This window comes from Lissotriton helveticus, chromosome 3_1, assembly GCF_964261635.1.
Source record: "Lissotriton helveticus chromosome 3_1, aLisHel1.1, whole genome shotgun sequence".
Classification (NCBI taxonomy): domain Eukaryota; kingdom Metazoa; phylum Chordata; class Amphibia; order Caudata; family Salamandridae; genus Lissotriton; species Lissotriton helveticus.
The window spans coordinates 1,980,595,669-1,980,605,323 of NC_136061.1; the positions used below are offsets into that span (position 1 = coordinate 1,980,595,669).

General features: G+C 43.9%; 1 pseudogene; it reads left to right on the forward strand.

Annotated features, from left to right (window-relative positions):
• The first annotated feature begins 2,147 nt into the window (after window positions 1-2,147).
• Window positions 2,148-2,697, forward strand: LOC144824354 (small ribosomal subunit protein RACK1 pseudogene; annotated as a pseudogene).
• The last annotated feature ends 6,958 nt before the right edge of the window (window positions 2,698-9,655 follow it).

Consider the following 9,655-nt stretch of genomic DNA (forward strand, 5'->3'; position numbering starts at 1 on the left):
TTATCAAGCCCTCCTCTTTCTCGACTTCGAGAAGGCTTTTGATACGGTGGGCTGGGAGTACCTGCAGGACGTGCTACGGATAATGGGTTTTGGCCCGCGGTTCTGCAGCTATATTGGGGTGCTTTATGCGAATCCCAGGGCCCGAGTGCTCGTCAATGGATCGCTCTCGCAGGCGTTCCCGGTTCGTAGAGGGACGTGCCAGGGGTGCCCCCTGTCTCCACTCCTTTTCGCGCTAGCGATGGAGCCCCTGGCGACCCTCATCCGGCAGGATCGCCTTATCCAAGGGTGGGCCTGGAATGAGAGTCACGTAGATAAGATCGCCCTCTACGCTGATGATGTGCTTCTGTATTTGGCAGACCCGGCGAACTCAGGCCCTAGATGCCTGCACCTCCTCCGGGACTTCGAGAGGGTCTCCGGCCTCAGGCTTAACGCGGCCAAGTCCACCCTTGTCCCACTACACCCCTCCTGGGATTGTTTCGACTGGCAGTCATCTATTCCCATCCGCCACAATTCGGTCAAATATCTGGGGATATGGGTGACTCTCCTGCCGGAGTTGGAATGGGCCCTGAATATCACGCCCCTGGTGACCTGAATGAGATCGGATTTAAAGAAATGGCACTCCCTTCCCCTCAACCCCCTCGGGCGGAGCGCACTTTTCAAAATGATGATTCTCCCCCGTTTTCTTTACACCATGCAGAACACCTCCTTCCCACTTCCCCGCGCCTGGTTTCGAGAGCTGGATGGATCCCTGTCCAGGTTGCTCTGGGGCGGCGGGCGACCGCGGATTTCACTTGCGCACTGTCGCATTCTGCCCTATGACGGAGGCCTAGGGGTGACTCATCTCTACCTCTACTATCTCGCCACCAAACTGATAGTTATCCACAACTGGTATGGGGGCGGCTGGTCCGACCCGGCATATCGGGTGGAATTGGCAGAGATGGACTTCCCTCGGATTCAAGCCCTCCTCTATGGCTGCCCGATTCCGCAATCCCTGGCCCCCATTACCAGAGCGGTCTTGTCGGCCTGGCGAGCCTCCCTACGCCACACGGGATGGGACCGTACACTCACCCGCCAGACGCCACTCTGGCGTGGGAACTGGCTCCGAGAGGTATCGTCCCTGGACGGGTTCCGACGCTGGGACCTCATTGGAGTGTCGGTGCTCAGAGATATATGGGTGGGAGATCACGTCCGGGCTTTTGCCGAACTACAACAACGTCACGCCCTCTCACATACCCAACATTTCCGTTACCTCCAGCTGCGACAGGCCCTCCACGCGCACCTCCCCGCACCAACTACCCTCCCAGAATTTAACCCATTAGAAGTCCAGGTGATGATGGGAGACCTGGGGAGGGGGGTGTGTCCCGAATCTATCGTGCCCTAATCAATAACAGCCCTGCGTCCTTGATCGCTTGCGTGCCCGATGGGAGGGATGGGTGGGACCCCTGGAGGAGGCCGATTGGAGAGATGCCTTGATGGCACCACGCACCCGGATGACGTCCTCCAAGTTGAGGCTGGTACAGATATACTACCTACACACGTCCTACCTCACCCCAGACTGCCCTAGATGCGGATGCTCCCCAGCTGATTTCTTCCACAGGGTGTGACATGCCCGGGACTGGAGAGGTTCTGGAGGGGAGTGGAAAGGGAGTTAACACAGGCCTTGGTTGGGAGGTCCCTCATGATCCACTTCGGCTGCTCCTAGGGGTATTTGATGGCCTTGATGGCAATAGACCAGACAGGCGCCTGCTGGGGACGGCGCTGGCTGTGGCCAAGCCTGATATTGCTCGTCATTTGCTCCGAGACTCAGCTCCAACGGTGAAGGGCTGGAGGAGGGGGGTGGACTGGTGCGGGGTCCAGGAGGAGGCCCTTTGCGAATCCCAGGGTGCCCCAGAACAATTTACCAGAATTTGGGGGAAATGGTTTAACCTACTGTCACCATGAGCGTTGATATTTGCTCTGTGTCTTGCTCCATCGCAACATTTGTGCTGTCGGACTGCGACATCGCTCACCCGTCTATGTATGCTGCTGAATGTTTTTACCTGTGTCTAATGATTGCTGAGCTGCCACTAATGTTTTTTCTTTGTCGTGTTCAAAATGCCAATAAAGTTGATTATCAACAAAAAAATCCAGCAGTCTATAAATAAACAATGTAAGAGGAGAGCCACTTTGAGTGGGTTATCTGTGTCCATTTCTCACTGAATAGCAGTAACCAGGTGATTGTTTCCTGTTGGAACAAGATGGTTAAGGTGTGAAATGTAGGTTAACTGAAAAATTAAAACAAACTTCATTGGACTCAATTGTTTCTGATCACTGCCACTCTTTTCCCAATGGCTCTGTTTGGGCCTTTTGAGGGAAGTATGTGAAGACCTTGGTGTGGGACCTGAATGAGGACTCTGAACACGCTAGTTAGTGGGATACCATCAACGTTTTGGGCTTCAGTTCCAATCACTACTGACACAGGGCCCAAGATCAAGATTTGGCTCCTGCAGAGGGAATATATATGTGGAAAAGCTGAAGCAGGAAGTTATGAAACACAGCAGCAAAGCTGAATCACCACAGTGCACCTCGTTGGAAGCTCTGCTATGGACAGTGCTCAGTGGGTACATAGATAATCCTATCAGAGTGTAGCAAGACACCATCAGACATAACAGATGTGCAGATAAACTAGATGTCTTTATGTATGTTCTCAAAAAATAAAAAAATGGAAAGATAACCGTGTATGTAAACCTGTTGCAGCAAATGTTCTGCAAAGAATATGTTTTAAAAGAATCACTGACACAATATCTAAACCACAAAATATTGTCAAAAATATCAATCACAAAAATGTGGTTTTCTTGAAATTTAATGGTAAGTACAAAAATATAGAGAAAAAATATTGTTTTACATTACTATTGAAAAAATATATACAATAATATTGTTTTTTAATAAACATTGTTAAAACAGTAAACATTAAATATGTTTACATATAATATTCATATAATGTAAATTAAATATGTTTAAGTAATATTTAAACATACATAAATACAAACTTATTTAAACAATCACACACACACATATATATCTGTGTATACTTATATACACACATATATATATAATATAAAACTATTAAAACATATGAATTCCCTCTAATGTGTTTTAAATATGCCAATAAATTATATATATATATATCTATATATATATATATATCTATATCTATATATATATATATATATATATATATATATATATAGATATAGATATATTTATATATATATAGATATATATATATATACCAAAAAACGGGTCATATGAAGAATGAGCCCGTAGCCAGGTGGTGCATGGCGCTGACTATGCCCGAAAGTCAGCAGTAACTTCAATCCAATATTCAAAATAGAAATGCACACTCGGAATCCAGGTTAGATTTCAGTAGCTGTTTTTAATGCGAGCAAGCATTAAAAACAGATACTGAAATCTAACCTGGATTCCGAGTGTGCATTTCTATTCTGAATATTGGATTGGATATATCTATATATATATATTGCCAAACATATGGAGAAGGTACATGGGAGTCAGTGGGAGAGTCTCAAGTATTGGGCAATTGAACAGGTACCACCACTGGAGAGAGGAGGCAACAGAGAGCACATATTACGCCAAAAGGAATCCAAACATATACTGGGATTCCGGACTCTGGATCCGAGGGGTCTTAACCAAGTCGAGGAACTTTATGTGCACTTATAAAAGCTGAAACAAATTAAAAAACAACCAACTCACCGGAGAGTAAGAAATGTGAAGCTGTGGAAATGAGATGTAACAGTGATACTGGAATCAAGGAATAAAAGTAAAAATAACAACACAAAGGCAGTTCACCAGAGAGCTCAAATAAAACGAACATTCAATGAATAAGAAGAAGTAGGACATGAATGCAAGAGTATCCTCCAAAATCACGAAGATGAAATTAATAAAAAATAGTAACAGAGACAATGAACGCTTTATCACTACAGATCACCAAAAGTTTTAAAAATGAGAAAAAAACACAACACCCACAATGCACTGTATTTGTTTGTACAGGAAATGGCCACGTGCAGGGAACACCGCAATAAAAGAAGAACTTCACTCTGTGTACCATTCTCCCGTGAACAAGGTCAGAGTCACCTGACCGAAACGCGTAGGGCATGGCAGTAACTGGTAAATAAATCCGCCTAAATTGCGAGAGTGCCTTCTTTCCAGTCTCGCTTTGCGAGGAAATTGTTTTCATATATATATATATATATATATATATATATATATATATATATGAATATATATATATATATATATATATATATATATATATATATATATATATATATATATATATATATATATATATATATATATATATCAATGTGGCAGGAACTTGAATGCGCAATGCAAATTGCCTGACAGAGGTACAATACCTCAACTGCTTTATCACTCCTTCAACCAGGGCGGGTACCAGGAAATTCGTATCCGAAAAAGCAAGGAAGCCGTGAGGCGTGCCAGTAGAATCCTGGACCCTAACGCGTGGCAGGGGTATCCCGTGCTGCGCTGCTGGCGAACGCAGGAATATGTGCACGAAAATTCTGCCTGGAAAGGAAGAAGCAGGAACCCAGGGGGACGGGTAGAGGAAGCTTTAATGAGACAAATTCAGCTCCAGTGGCGGCGAATGCATTTCGGACATTTTCTCCTTCATCAGCGCCCTGCACCGGACTCAAGGATCAACGTGAATGTCCTGCTGCAATTTAAGAATAGTTCCAACGGGTCCGCTCCTCCCCCTTGATGATCGCAATCACCTGTTGCAGTATTTTCCCATCTTGGAACTGCAACTCCCACAATGCCGTGTGGCAGCAAAGTCGGTTGGTGAGAATAACGGGGATGGAAGGTAAGTTGTTCTGCGCGGTTTCCCAATAGCTGGCAGGCACGTTGACACCATCTGCAAAATCCTCCCACTTCAGTCTCCCCTCGAGTCCCCTTTACTGCCACAGCCTCCAGTTTCAAGAGTCAATGGGGCAGGGACTTGAATGCGCAATGCAAATTGCCCGACAGAGGTACAATACCTCAACTGCTTTATCACTCCTTCAACCAGGGCGGGTACCAGGAAATTCGTATCCGAAAAAGCAAGGAAGCCGTGAGGCGTGCCAGTAGAATCCTGGACCCTAACGCGTGGCAGGGGTATCCTGTGCTTCGCTGCTGACGAACTCAGGAATATGTGCACGAAAATTCTGCCTGGAAAGGAAGAAGCAGGAACCCAGAGGGACGGGTAGAGGAAGCTTTAATGAGACAAATTCAGCTCCAGTGGCGGCGAATGCATTTCGGACATTTTCTCCTTCATCAGCGCCCTGCACCGGACTCAAGGATCAACGTGAATGTCCTGCAATTTAAGAATAGTTCCAACGGGTCCGCTCCTCCCCCTTGATGATCGCAATCACCTGTTGCAGTATTTTCCCATCTTGGAACTGCAACTCCCACAATGCCGTGTGGCAGCAAAGTCGGTTGGTGAGAATAACGGGGATGGAAGGTAAGTTGTTCTGCGTGGTTTCCCAATAGCTGGCAGGCACGTTGACACCATCTGCAAAATCCTCCCACTTCAGTCTCCCCTCGAGTCCCCTTTACTGCCACAGCCTCCAGTTTCAAGAGTCAATGGGGCAGGGACTTGAATGCGCAATGCAAATTGCCCGACAGAGGTACAATACCTCAACTGCTTTATCACTCCTTCAACCAGGGCGGGTACCAGGAAATTCGTATCCGAAAAAGCAAGGAAGCCGTGAGGCGTGCCAGTAGAATCCTGGACCCTAACGCGTGGCAGGGGTATCCTGTGCTGCACTGCTGGCGAACGCAGGAATATGTGCACGAAAATTCTGCCTGGAAAGGAAGAAGCAGGAACCCAGGGGTTATATATATATCATTACATACCCTGCTATTACCGCATTTGATAAGTATTTCGCAACTAATGTATGTATCGGTATTGTCAGGTACACATTTTTTAAAAGGAAACAGAATGGCAATGAGAGTGTCGATGAATAATTAGCAGCTTTGCGTAAAATTTCATTGGATTGTAAATTTGAAGGACTGCAAGAGCAATTTACTAGGGATTAAATTGTGATGCATTTCAAGGATCTGGCAATCCAAGAAAGACTTTAGATTAATGGTGATGCTGATTTACCTGACATATATTAGCTATAGTAAGGAAGGCAGAGATGTCAAGCTGCAGTATGAAAAAAGTTAAGGGTGAGATTGGAGAAAAACAGGATGAAGTAGTGAGCAAAGTTCAGACCAAGGAATGGAATTATATGGCAACTGAAAAGACTAGTGACAAGGAGAAGTTTGGAAAATGTTTAAGGTATCAACAAAGCAAAAAGAAGGACATTTGAAGGTGCTACCACTGTAACAGTGAATCACAAAATCTTGCGCTGCGCTGAAAGTGAAATGTGCCAATTGTGGAAAAATAGGTCACTACACTAAAGTTTGCAAGTCTAAGAAGGGATCTAAGGCTAAGTATATCGAGGAGAGTGAGGATTCAGATGTTGAGGAGCGGGTTAATAGAGTATTTCATGCAATAGACTTGTTTTTGTTGATGGTCAATGATGAAGGAAATGTAAGAAAGAAACCTATTTGCTTGATGAGGATTGGAGGTGTCGAAATCAATATTTATGCAGATTCAGGCTCACCTTACACCATCATTAATGAAGAGGTGTGGATGAACAAATCTGTGAACCATATTAGAGAAAAATTACTACCCACAAATATTAGGCCGGAAAGTTTTTCTGGTGAAAGAATTAAAATGTGGGGTTACAGGTCATTGCTCTTTAGATTTAAGAATAGAGAAAGTCAAGGAAATTTGTACATCGCTCAGAAGGGACCATCAGTGTTAGGTAGGCATGATCAAGGCAACCTGGGAAAGATGTTAAATCCCAATGGTTCAGAACCATTATGGTTTAAAATGATGGAGAGGAAATAGGCAGGTTATGCATCTATTTAAGCTACCTCAATAATAACATTGTTATGGACAAATTTCCCTTGCCAAAAATATCAGAGTTGCTTGCTTCTGTGGATGGTGCTTGTTGGTTTACTTCCTTGAATTTATCTGCAGCGTATCATCACATTTCTTTACAGGAAGATTGTAACAACACACAACCCCCTGGGGTGTTTTCAGTACAAGAGAATGCATTTTAGGTTGGCATCTGCAGCTGCAGTCTTTCATAGGCGGAGCGAAGTGCTACGCCCACGGTTAGTTAAGGCGGTATAAGCGTACAGAACAACTACTCATGATGCTTCAGGCATGTCACCTTTTATTGTCATGAGAGGCCGGGAAGCTAGGACAAAAGCTAATCCTGATTGGCTTTTACGCCCTGTGACTACCAACATTTCCATGGAGGAAATCAGAAAGTAGGCTGAGGAGACTCATTTAAAGTATACGGAGCAACACGATTTGAGAGTGAATTCTAAGGATACTAAGGTGGAAGTAGGCATGATAGTGAAAGTGAGGAAACCATGGAAATTTAAGAACAGTGAAAGCCAATTTTCAGACCCCTTAACTGTTGTTTAAGTATTACATAATGCTTTTATGTTAAGTGATGGGAAGGTTTGGAATTTAAAAGGGAATGCTGTTGTCAAACAGGAAATGTACCTGCACAGGTATGGGGACAATGTTATTAATGATAGTAATGTTGAGATGAATAGGGAAGCTATTGAAGGTGATGTATGTGTAAGAGAAGAAAGTGTGGAATGACAAGATGTGGCGGAAAGTATGCAAAGTGTGGAAAGACAAGATGTGAAGGAAGGCATACAAGATGTGGAAGAAATGATTGAAGCCAGTTGTAGCAATTCTTCTACCGAAGTGAGGTGTGAGAGACTGTCTGAGGTTGGTAAACGAGTAAGGAGCAAACCCAAATGGTTATCAGGCTACGATTGTAAAGTAGAATAATTTATTATTAATTCTTTTGTTTTTTTATTTTGGCTAAGCCTCAGCTTAGAGTATGATTATAAATTGTATTCTTCTCATTGTAGTTTTTTTTATTTAGGATTATAAGATGCATCTTTTCTTTTTAAGTTTTGTAAAAGGGGGAAGATGTGTTATGTTTCTTTGTATATGTTATTATTTAAATGTGCATGCTCATGCCATTCCCTGGTGGAAGCTCGTTCGTGCTAGGGCTAGTGTTCCAGGAGCCGGCCGACCAAGAGGGGAACTGAAGGTGTCCGTATCCCACCTCCCCTGTGGTGCTTTCAGCTAGATTAAATCCCTTTTATCCATTTCAGTGAAGAGTCATTCAATACAGCGTCACTACTCCTTTGCTAGGTATGTGAGGATTTTTGATGATTTATTGATGGCGTAGTCCGACGCCATTACAGGGACTGCACCAACTCATTAATATTAGTACCCTGCTGCCTGGAAGATGGAGGTGGCATGTACTAGCACAGATTACTGCATAGAGGGCCCGGTTTTGCCTTTGATGATGGGCTACAACTGGGACAGTAAACTAAGAATGTAAAAACTGACCACGACCAATGCGGATCCATTGAGGGGTTTGAATTTTATCTGAGATATCAAAGTATTTGTTTCCGATTGGATTACTCATTGAAGAGCATTATAATTTTCCGATGGACTATTGAGACCAGAATGCATCTACATTATTCATATTGGTTGGCCCATGTGAGGGGAGAGATAATTGGTATAAATGACATCAGCTGGAAATACACGTCATGAATTGCCATCTGAACCCATGATTAAGGTCAGGAGAGCAAAACGCATAGGGGAGCATCCCTTGTTTTTGTGCTCTGGCACAAATAAAATCAAGAATGAGGCTGACAGTCGAGTGCGTCTCTACTCCTTTGCTGTGCATGTGATGTCACGGACTATGTCATGAGTGATGTAATATGTGACTTCATCAGCAGTGCATTGGGGGGGCGCGAGTTATAGTTAGTTCAACTAACTATAACGGCCGAATTTGTCTGGTTTTGTACGAGTGAAATGTCTAACTAACTATAACGTCCCTGGAACCTGTGTTTTTTTCAGTGAATTTCCAAGGTTCTTTAAATGATAATTTCTTACTATAACGTCCCTGAAACATGTTTTTTTCAGTGAATTTCTAAGGTTTTTTAATTGCTAATTTTGAACTATAACGTCCCTGAAACCTATGTTTTTTTCAGTGAATTTCTAAGGTAGGGCCCCCCACACTTAATATAAATAATTGAAGCCCCAGGGAGGTGGCGGTCCCTAGGGCAGCGTGGGTCCACGTGCCCCCACGCATAATTAATAAAACCCCGGGAAGGTGGCGGGCTGTGGGGGCCCAAGCGGCCCGCATATATTTAGCATATTGCCCCCGGGACCTGGCCCACCCGGGAGCTCATGAAAACGAAGCACAGGAGACCACGCTTCGTTTATTTTTCAGCAGGATTCATGAATTCTGCCTAAATATTTTTTACAAAAATGCTTTTTGTGGCCCAGAGCAGCCCTGGGGGGTCAGGGTGTTTTTACCCTGCCCTCTTTACTAACCTTTTTTCAAAATGGCTGCTAAAAGTTCCTGGTTTGAAGTATTGGCGGCAATCAGAAACAAGCTTGTGATCTGGAGGATTCAGCCAATCAGATCTCACAATTCTCAAATATCGATATCTATAAATCTTTAAATATCTCATAAACTACTAAACGGATTTACACCAT